This window comes from Nicotiana attenuata, unplaced genomic scaffold (genome assembly GCF_001879085.1).
Source record: "Nicotiana attenuata strain UT unplaced genomic scaffold, NIATTr2, whole genome shotgun sequence".
NCBI lineage: Eukaryota > Viridiplantae > Streptophyta > Magnoliopsida > Solanales > Solanaceae > Nicotiana > Nicotiana attenuata.
Window position 1 is genome coordinate 763,058 of NW_017670354.1, and position 11,323 is coordinate 774,380.

At 37.9% G+C, this 11,323-nt stretch overlaps 1 pseudogene; it reads right to left on the reverse strand.

The window, feature by feature from the left end:
* Positions 1-5,330: 5,330 nt before the first annotated feature.
* LOC109238271 lies at positions 5,331-9,984 on the reverse strand (annotated as a pseudogene).
* Between the last annotated feature and the right edge of the window lie 1,339 nt (positions 9,985-11,323).

Below are 11,323 nucleotides of genomic sequence, written 5' to 3' on the forward strand. Positions count from 1 at the left end.
CCTTTCTATAGGCAAAAGGTAAATCAAATTCTTTTTAGCCCAACCTGGCAGCCTATTTTTCCCTTGAACAAATTCTTTTTTCTTTTGACTAGCCTTTTCTTTTGCAATACATTCACTTTTATAGTGACCAATTTTACCACAGTATGTGCAAATTTTATTCTCAGGAAGTGTGAGGTACTTGCTTTTGGGATCCCACATAGGTGCAGGGGTCCCGTAGCCAAGTCCTCTCTTATTGCTACTATGGTGTTCATGTAGCCATGAAAGTGCATCGGAGGACCTATTCCATTTACAGGTTCTATCTAGCTCGTGCTTAACCTTGTTTAGATCCTCCTTAAGGACTTTTATCTGCTCATCTCTTTTGTACAACTCATCTTTCATTTTTCCTACATTTTCTTCTGAAGTGAGTTGTGTGTGATCAGATTTCTTTTTACCAGTTCCTAATTTCAATTTTAGATTTTCAGATCTAAGCTCTAGGACAGTGGTGTCAAGTTCATGAACCTGGTTCTTCAACTCAGCATTTTTATTATACTCTCATTAGCCCTAGATTCTAGATTTTTGCACTTGGCTTTTAGAATCACACATTCCCTAGACAGTGCTTTCTTCTCATTGTTAATTATCTCAGACTCATCAATTAAGTCTAGCAATAGCTCAGACAACATTTCTTTAGACAGGAATTTAATCTTGTCTTTGAGATGAAGGACACTTACCTCTTGTTCATCATCTGATTCTCTGATGGCCATAAGTGCTTGTTCATTTTCAGCTTCATCTTCTGAGTCCTCATCTGATGTTTCTCCCCTGGCCGCAACCATAGCCTTTGTTGATCCTTTGTTCTTCTTGGGTTGAACCTGTTCCTTCTTCCTGTTCCTTCGTTCAGCTCTTTCCTTCTTCCATTCAATTTCCCATTGAGGGCAATTTTTGATGTGGTGATCAGTCTTCCCACACTTGCCCTCATTGGTTTGTTTTTCAGGAACCCTTGGTTTGTTGTAGCTTCCACTTCTTGAAGGACCATTTTCTCTCATTAGGTACCTCTTAAAATCCTTTGTGATCATGATTATTTCATCCTCATCTAGATCAGCACCTTCAGTGATTCTGAATGCCATGCTCCTTTCCTTCTTAGGTGCATCCATGTTCATGGTTTGCCTTCTAAGTTCATAGGCAGTGAGATTTCCAATTAGCTCATCCAACTTAAAAGTGACAATGTTCTTTGATTCCTGAATAGCTGTGATTTTGCTTTCCCAAGAGATTGGCAGTACCCTTGTCAAAATCTTCTCAACTTTATCTTCTTCGAGAATAACCCTTCTAAGAGATTTAAGTTCATTTGTCAGTGTAGTGAACCTAGTATACATCTCTTGAATTGTTTCTCCTTCTATCATAGTAAAATTCTCATATTGAGAATACAGCAGTGTTGCTCTTGATCTCTTTACTTGAGGAGTTCCTTCATGAGCCACTTGTAAAGTGTCCCATATTTCCTTTGCAGTAGTACAACTTTGAATCCCACTGTACTCGTCTGGACCCAGTCTACACACAAGCCATTTCTTGGCCTTGGCATTCTTCTCCCATTTCTTCAAGTCTTCAGCAGTGCAATCAACTCTTGTCTTTGGCACATCCACTCCTTCAGCATTTTTCTTTGTAGTAGCCAAGGGACCATCAGAACTATGTTCCAGAGTTCATAGTCTTCTCCTAGGATGTGGTCTCTCATCCTGTTCTTCCACCAGGAATAGTACTAGCCATTAAAGAGTGGAGGCCTAGCAGTGGAATGCCCTTCCCAGTTTCCAGGTGGTGCACTCATCTTGATCTGTTCCTAAGGTGTTAGCCTCTTCAAGGATAACCTGCTCTGATACCAATTGATGTTCTAAACGTCAATACCACACAAGAGGGGGGGTGATTTGTGTGGTACCCAATTTTCGCTCTAGAAGAACCTGGTTCTTCTAGGTATACTAACTATTGCTGTTTGCGGAATAATAAATACAAAAATAATGAACACAGAGATTTTCACATGGAAAACACCAGGCTCAAAATCTGAAAAAACCACGACCTACTACTCAGTAGGATTTTCCCAAACTTCCACTAAAATCACTGAGCCAAAACAGGATTTACAAAACTCTTGTAAACCTAGGGATTAACTCTAATCCTGTTGTGGCAATCAGCCTCTAACTGCTGCAACAACTTGAAGTTAACTCTTACTTGAATACTCAATATACCTATTACAATTGCTTCAAGCTAAAGCTGAAAGGTACAATATGAAACACCTACTACAATTGAACTAGAAATAAAGAAAGACACATAAAACTCTTTACGGAGCTGGTTCTTCAATCTGGTTCATGTAGCTTCAGGTTTGCACACTTGAATCACACACGAACTGCTTGCAAAAAGCCTTGCTATTTTGCTCCCAATTCACGTTTAACTTCTGCGTTTTTGTGCAACACTTTAATGTGTGAACATCCTGCAATTTATAGAGTAAGTAGATGAAGAAATAACTAGAGTTCTGATGCAACTCTTCCTTGGTGGAAGAGTTCTAGTTTATTTTAACTTCTAACTCCTTCCCTATCTTGGACAGTGTTCTCTTTGATTAAGGACTCCTTCTCCTTATCAATTATGCAACCTTTTTGATCAGGAGATATTAAATACACCAAATTAAGTTTATCTCCTTCACGTGCATCCCACATGCTTGAATCTGCCCGTTTTTGTGAACATGAGGGATGGACCACTGGATGTACCTGGTTCATGTCTGAGTTCCTTTGTCAGTCTTCAAAACTAACCTTTACTTGGGCCAACACCATACAAATTTAGTCGAGACCTAAAATCACATCAAACAATGCTAAAATCACCAATCATCCTCCGATTCAAACTTAAAGAACTTGAAACTTCCGAATTCGACAACCGATGCCGAAACCAACCAAACCACATCCAATTGACCCCAAATTTTGCACACAAGTCAAAATAAACTTTACGAACCTACTTCAACTTTCGAAATCAGAATCCGATCCCGGTATCAAAAATTCCACTCCCGGTCCAAAACTCCAAATATTCAACTTTCGCCATTTCAAGCCTAAATGAGCTACGAACCTCCAAAACACAACCCGAACATGCCCCTAAGCACAAAATCACCCAACGGAGCTAAGGAATTGGCAAAACTCCATTCCGGAGTTGTGTTCACACAGTTTCGACAACGATCCAAATTGTAAGACTTAAGCCTCCATTTAGGGACTAAGTGTCCCAAACACTTCAACAAACGAAAATGAAACATCCCGAAAAGTCACAATAGTAGAAATAAATAAGGGGAAAGTAGTTAATAGGGGATCGGGGCTATTACTCTCAAAATAACCAGCTGGGTCGTTACAGTTCTGGGCATAGGTCAATTTACCTCAAGAAATCTGAAGCAAGTAGAGTGATGAAACCAGGACAACAACAGACATGAGAATTCAAGTACACACAATTCATATTAGGCAAAACATGCTAAAGAGAATCAGAAGCAAGGTTAAAATTTAAGCAAGTTCAGGTGCTAGAAAAGTTAAGAGCCACAAAATAACTTAGAGAAAACATGGATGCAAACAGAGAGGGCATGCTAACATTTTAATTCAAAAAATTTTTAGAGGCATGAGTGCATAGAGCTTGAACACAAATAAAAGAGGATGGAACTGCCAAGGCTAAGAACTTACCAGTTACCAATTAACAAACAAGCAAAACAACAGAACAATTTCAGTAATACTTCAATCGTCAGTAGCAAAGAGTGCAGCAGAACCCAAAATCTCAGTGTTTTAGAGTTCCCAAGGGTTTCATATGAACCCCAGGCAGTGCTAACACTGCGAAAGGTCAATCCATCGAACTCTGGTGGCCTTGGCTTTCAGCCTGCAAAGAGCTCAGGTTTCAGAATAGTATAGAATAAGTGAGAGTGAGAGAATAACAATGATTAATATTTTTTTAGGGGATTGGGGAAGTGTTCATATAGTGTTGAATTAGACTAGTAGACAATGAAAGAAATCATTCAAACATAAACAAGAAAATAAACATGCAATCAGTAGAGTAACGGGCAAAGGAAAGAAATCTTTTCAAACCCTAGTTAGGGTTCAACGTTTGAAATCGGTCAATTGGTGTGAGGAATCAGGCTGCTCTTCATGTGTATGGCTAAAATACCATCAAAATCTCAAATATTGAGGTCGATCCAGTCCGATCTAAGAGATAGTACTTGCCAAAACGGGGCAAGTACCTAGGTAACACCACAAACACGTGACCAGTAGCGGAGGAATATAGATATGGTAAGTAAATAATGGGTGAATCCCATTATCTACAGGATTTGGAGAGTGACTGGGTGGGGGAGGCGGCTAGGGTTCTTCAAAAGAGGGAGGGAGAGTTAAGACTATTCCGGGGCGACTGTTTAGATATACAAGTGAGGATTAGGGTTTGGGGCAGGTAATTAAGAATTGTAGGTATGTTGTGGGCCGTTAGTCATCTAAAATGAATGACCATGATTTAAAGTGACAAGGCGGGTTAGGAGATGGGTATAGGGCTAAGGTTTTGGGGTTTGGAACATCCCCCCTATAATGGTGGATTTTAATTTACTGGAAAGCAGGTCTTTGATATTTTTGGCTTATGCTTTATGATCTCTAGACCGGTAGTAATACTCTGTAAATACTGGGGCTTAGCAAGCGTTATCCATTTTTATTTTGGAGAAGGAAAATACGATTTACTAATATGATGTTAAAATGAGTGATATGGATAGTGTGAATTTATATAAGTAACCCTTACTAGCTTTGGCTTAATGTTTAGTAGTTGTTTAATGTAAATATACTTTGCTATCATGCTTCCCATTAATGCTAATTAGTTTGATAATTTATGTTCTTATAATCTATTTCTATGGCATTTTTTTGGCTGATATTGTGGCAACAACTTTCTGAGGTTGTAGGAAAACCATGGAGGGAGTCGCGCCCACGAGTTTGTTATTATGGTCTATACTTCATTAATACCTTTCCATCCCATCCGCTTAAATATTAACCACGAGCTTTCATGGATGATTTTACGTTAAAAAACAACAGGATTTTACACCCATTTGGTGGAATTCTGGAAAATTATGTTGACCTAATAGAAGAAAGGCGAACTAATGGAAAATTTTCAACTTTCAAAAGAATATTTATACTTAAAATAAAAAAGTCTTTATTACGTTATTCGCGTGAATAAAAAGATTAGGCCTGGGCCTAATTTTTGCAATATAAAGGAAGGAATTAGTCTGAACAATTATACTATGATTGCCCAGTAATTGCCTACCAACAACAGAGACCTAAATAAGAATTTTCAACAAGCCTCCACATATACATCATCTTCTTACGCTATTTCTAGGCAGTATGTGTTTCAAGATCTATGTGAAAGTTATAGATGAGCTCTTGGTACTTGGTGGTTGATAATTTTGGAGTTCTCTAAAGATTAGTATAGTTGACATAGTATAGTCCAAATCTAGTGGTATATTCATCTAGCCACTCGAAGTTATCAAGAAGGGACAAAACATAGTACCCCCTGACATCTGCACCTTTCCTGATGGCATTTGCCAATGAATTTAAGTAGCTATGCAAGTATTTCACTCTGCGAACATCGTTCAAGGTGTCCTCTATAGAAGAATTGTTCCTGACAAAGCCTGCAACATTTCTAGTTATGTTAGTAGGAGCAAGTAATTAGTTGATGAAATGTATCTCATTCTAAAGGACAATAATGTAAAATATTTCTTACCATTTTCAGTGATAAACATAGGAGTATTGTTGATTCTGTGGTTCATGTACATAACAACTTGTTCAATTCCTTGTGGGTACACAAATTGCCAATCCACTTCCCCCTGATTCATCAAAAAAATTCCTTAAAAAAATTATTTTAGCAGTGTAGAAGTACAAGTAATAACTTACGTACTGAGATTAAAGATGAGAATACTGATTTGATTTAAGAAAACATACAGGTTCCCTGATGTAGATACCGTCTCTTTGTGTAAACGTAAAATAAGAGCCCTCTGATCATGAGTTTCCATCTTTATAGGCAGAATATAAGCAATCTTTGATATAGATAGTCGAATGATGATTGATGCCAATGAAATCTAGGCCATAACTCAACAAGATCAAATCATTCATTGAAAATTCTGGAAGATTAGATCCCAAAATTTGTACTATTTCTTTAGGATATCTTCCTATTATAATAGGGTCTAAAAACCTGCATGGGGATACTTAGTCAACAACATTTGAAAATCAATAGAATCGTCTGCTCTATCTGTTTCTTTCTCTTCCCAGGAATGAACAATTGGATAAACAAAGTTAACATATCGTAGAACCAAATAACTTATATAGAAGGCTTACCAATTGCCATAGAATGATCGAGCTCTATGAGTTGCAGCTATGTCTTCTGAGGAATTGCTAAACGGTTCATACCATTCGATACCCATAGTAATGCCAATCATGCCTCCTTGACTTTTATGAAAAGCAGCAGAAAATACACTATGTTACTGATATCTTTTTGGGTCTTCTAACGAACTTACAATTTCAAAGTCAATAGAAATGAAGGAATCAAAAGTAAAAGACCCAAATAAGAAGAAAAGAAAGAAAGTGGAATTACTATATTATGGTGATTTGATAGATAGCATAAAGGAGGGAGTTTTCAAGGATAGATTTTTCACTTCTAGTCTTCTATATATACAATTTCCCTATTTTACTTAACAAAAAATAGTGAGAGACTGATAATGATATCTTGTTTACCTAGTGATCCCTTTCCTTTCATTAGACAAGACAACAACATCATTGCACTGGAAGAGTAATTACTATTTGAACAAGTTCCACAAGATCATGCCATGTTGAGGGTTGCCAACATTAAACTAAAAAGGTAATAATTATTCTGGACATGTTGTGCAAGATCATGCCATGTTGAGAGTTGACAATAATGAAGAAAAGGGAAGAGCCGTCGAAAAAACCTGATATTTGGTGCGGCAAATGAGGACAACAACTACATGAGATAGGATCATATTGTGAGCTGCAATGAAAGGCTCCCTTTGTGAATCCCCACCAGCACTACAATTTCCAAATTTACCAGAGCATCGAGCTGAAGGGTAAGTCCCATCTCTATAGCCACTAATGGCCACGAAGCTAGGCTCATTAATCGTTATCCAGTATTTAACTCTATCTCCGAAGTATTTGAATCATATGTTTGCAAAATAGCTGAAATCATCCCTGAAGCAAAGTACACAAACACGAATGTAACTAGTTCATCATTTTGGGTTTTGATATAATCTACAACTAGCTTTAAGTATAAGAGGGGCCCAACTACTTATGGTAAAGTCCCGTAAGTTTTGGACTAATATTTGGATTAATTAAAATCTTAATCATGCGATTAAAGTAAGCATGAATTGAACCCTGGTCCACAAGAGAGTTCTGAGTTCATTGGGATGCATGACGGAATTTATAGTACGTACTAGTTAGAAGTAGGTTGAAGCGATAAAGTGTGGAAAATAAGTTTAAAATTGAGTTAATTAATAACTCTAATAACTTCATTGAGTTTATATATACCTTGAGATGGAAACCTTGTAAATTATTGGAGTAATCCAACTCTTATTCCATAAGTTGGTTCACAACCTTCAAAACATCATACTTATGTGTACCATATGATTCCTAGCACCCTAACATTTATCGTCAATCACTTGTGCTTCTGTTTTCATATTCAATAAACTTAGTTAACACCTAGAAAAGCTTAACAAATTAGTTCTCATTATCGAATTATAAATACCTTGGACAACAGCAACAACCCGAAACCTGTCACGACCCGGAATTCTCACCGTTGGGATCGTGATGGCGCCTAACTCTTAGAATGCTAGGCAAGCCAACAGATACAGTTCTAACACATAAATTATTAACCAAAACAGAAATTAGTAATAATTAAAACTAAGCAGATATGAAGTGCGGAAATTTTTATAATAGTTTAAATACTCTAGTACAAGACTACCCAAAATATCTTGTGTCACAATCCACGAACGTCTAAGAATTTCTACAAATACTGGTTTCAAGGAAATACGTATGTTCTTTGGAATGAAAGAAAACAGGAATCTAAAATAGAGGGAAGGGAACGCCAAGGTCTACGAACGCCGGCAGATCTACCTTTGATCTCATGTGAACTGAAGGCAGCAACCCAAACTCTGATCAGTATGGTCCAATACCGGGATCTGCACAGAATGTGCAGTGTGCAGTATCAGTACAACTGGCCCCTTTTACTGGTAAGTGCCTAGTCTAACCTTGGCAAAGTAGTGACGAGGATACGACATGACAAATAACATAACCTGTGCAGTTAAACAATATGCTAACAGAATAACAATTAATAGAAGCTAAGCAGAACTTAACGGGAAAGGGCAACATGCTATTGGGGTACCAAAATAAAGAATCAGAGCAGTAGAAGAATTTAAACAATGAGTACACTTTGAATAATAACAAGTAAACACAGCAAGTGAAAAATGCACGACATCACCCTTCTTGCTTTTAAACTCAACCTCACAGGTAATCAATAATAGAAACGTGCACGGCATCACCCTTCGTGCTCTATCAGTCAGCCTCATAAGATAATCAATAATAGAAAAGTGCACGGCATCACCCTTCGTGCTTTATCACACGGCCTCACAAGATAATCAATAATAGAAACGTGCACGACATCACCTTTCGTGCTTTATCACTCTTCCTCACCACATAAGAAACAACAGAAACAATAACAACCCGGCAAGGGCATCATAATTAAACAACCTCGTTTCATCATTTAACTTCACTACATAAATCTCAACTTGCGCCAATATTCAACCAATATCCAAAACAAGGAAAAACATAAGAAGACTTATTTAACATGAGCAATAATCAGTTTAAGCAAGAACAGTACGTACAAAGTAACACGACGGTCACAAGTATAAGACTCCCTCACATGCTATGACACGACAACAATGTATAGATACTCGTCACCTCACCTATACGTCGTACTTAACAACTAAAGATGTAGCAAAATAAGGCAACAATACCTAATCCCTCAAGCTAAGGTTAGCCACAACACTTACCTCAATTCCACGGCCAAACTCAAGCCTCAAATACCGCTTTTCCCTTAGTTTCCACTTCCAATCCGCTCGTATCTATTCATAATTAACTTATTAACATCAATTAACGCTAAACAATCAAATTCCAATGCATAATTATAGATTTCCCAACCTTTTTCCCAAAAAGTCAAAAATCGACCCCGACCCGTTGGGTCAAAACTAGAAATTCGGACCAAAACCCGATTATCCATTCACCCCCGAAACCGGATATAGCATTGGTTTTGGAATCCAACATCAATTTTAGCTCTAAATCCCCAAATTTTGAAATTCATAAGTTCTACCCAAAAACACCCAATTACCCATGAAAAACCCTAGATTTTGTGATAAAATCTGTAAAAAGATGAAATGGATTAAAAGAAATAAGTTAGGAATCATTTACCTAAGATTTGGGGAAGAGATGGTCTTTGAAAAATCGCCTCTTGAAGTTTAGGGTTTGAAAATTTGAGAAATGAATCAAAAATCCCGTCTAAGTTATGTTTTGAACAGCTGCAGATGTCGCATTTGCGACCAGAGCTTCGCAAATGCGAAGAACCATCGCAAATGCGAGGTTCCCCACACCCCTACTGCCTTCGCAATTGCAAAGGTAATGATCACAATTGCGATCAGGGACCTCCACAAATGCGACAAAAAGATCGCATTTATGATCACACCCCTCCCCAAACTCTCTTCGCAATTGTTCGCATTTGTGAACCCTGTTGGCCCAGGCCTTCTTCGCAATTTCGATGAAGACCTCCCAATTTCCATGCCTGTTTTGCTCGCAATTGCGAAGCCTGATCTCACAATTGCGAGATCAGAGGCCTGCAACAGATACCAGCTACACCAGCAATTCTCCAAGTTCCAACATCACTTTGTAGCCTATCCAAAACTCACCCGAGCCCTCGGGGATCAAAACCAAACATGAACACAAGTCTTAAAATATCATACGAACTTGCTCATTCGATCAAATTGATAAAATAACACCTAGAGTTATGAATTCAACACCAAAAGGTCTGAATCACGTCAAATCACTTCCGTCTTTTACCAAATTTCACAGATAAGGTTCAAATACTATAACAGACCTATACCTGGCTCCGAAACCAAAATACAAGCTCGATACCAATAAGATCAATTCATTTATATCATTGAATTTTCAATCTTATCATTTTTTTTTCAAAAATTCATTTCTCGGGTTAGGGACCTCGGAATTTGATTCTGGACATAAGCTCGGGTCCCATATTTTACTACGGACCCTCCGGGACCGTCGAAACACCGGTCCGGGTCCGTTTACCCAATACGTTGACCAAAGTCAACAAAAATCATCTTTTTAAGCCAAAAATAATCTTTTCTTAATTTTTTCACATAAAAGCTTTCCGGACACGCGCCCGGACTGCGCACGCAATCGAGGAGAAAGAAAATGAGGTTTTCAAGGCCTTGAAACACAGAATCGGATTCTAAAACAAAATATGACCCTTTGGGTCATCACAAAACCACATCTCAACTTAACTCACAATAGCCCTCAATCATACCACAACATCATAGAAGCATTCTCTATTAGTCCTTAACACTTTTGATGATGATTTGAGTTGATTTCCCTTGAGTTTGGCACTTGGGATCTTGGGGTAAGTCAGAGAGGGTTTCGGACAAATTTTGGGTGAGGAATGACCCAAAATGAGGCTAAAACATCTTTTAGAAGAAGTAAGGTCGGTGGCCGTCTCAAGTGTGTCCCAATAGGAGTTGCTGGCGCAGTCTTGCAAAAATACAAATATCTCTCTACTCCAATATCGTATTGACAAACGGTGTAATGCGTTAGAAACTAGATTCATAGATACTCAATTTGGTAGGTAGATCACCACATAACTTCAAGTACATTGAGAGAAAATGGCTGTAACATTAGACCAAACTTTTCAGTAAAATAATAAATGTAACTTGTGACAACTTTTGTCGACTTTTGTTTCATAACTCACTTGGCTTCAAAACTTAACACACGACTATAACAGGACTAAAATACCTCATAGCATTACCTTCATATCATCTTAAGAACCCTAGTCTCACCCCACAAGTACGGCTTATAACATTCCCAACTTGCTGACTTTCGACGGAACATATCTTCTTCGATTCGATTAGCTTCTTAACCTTCCAACCCTCACGATACTCCTTAAAACTTGTTTTGACCCATCATTATCTTTGTAAAGGTTCTTCAATTATCTTAATCATATTGATTCACTTAAGATGAATTCTAACTTAAAAGTACGGGGTGTA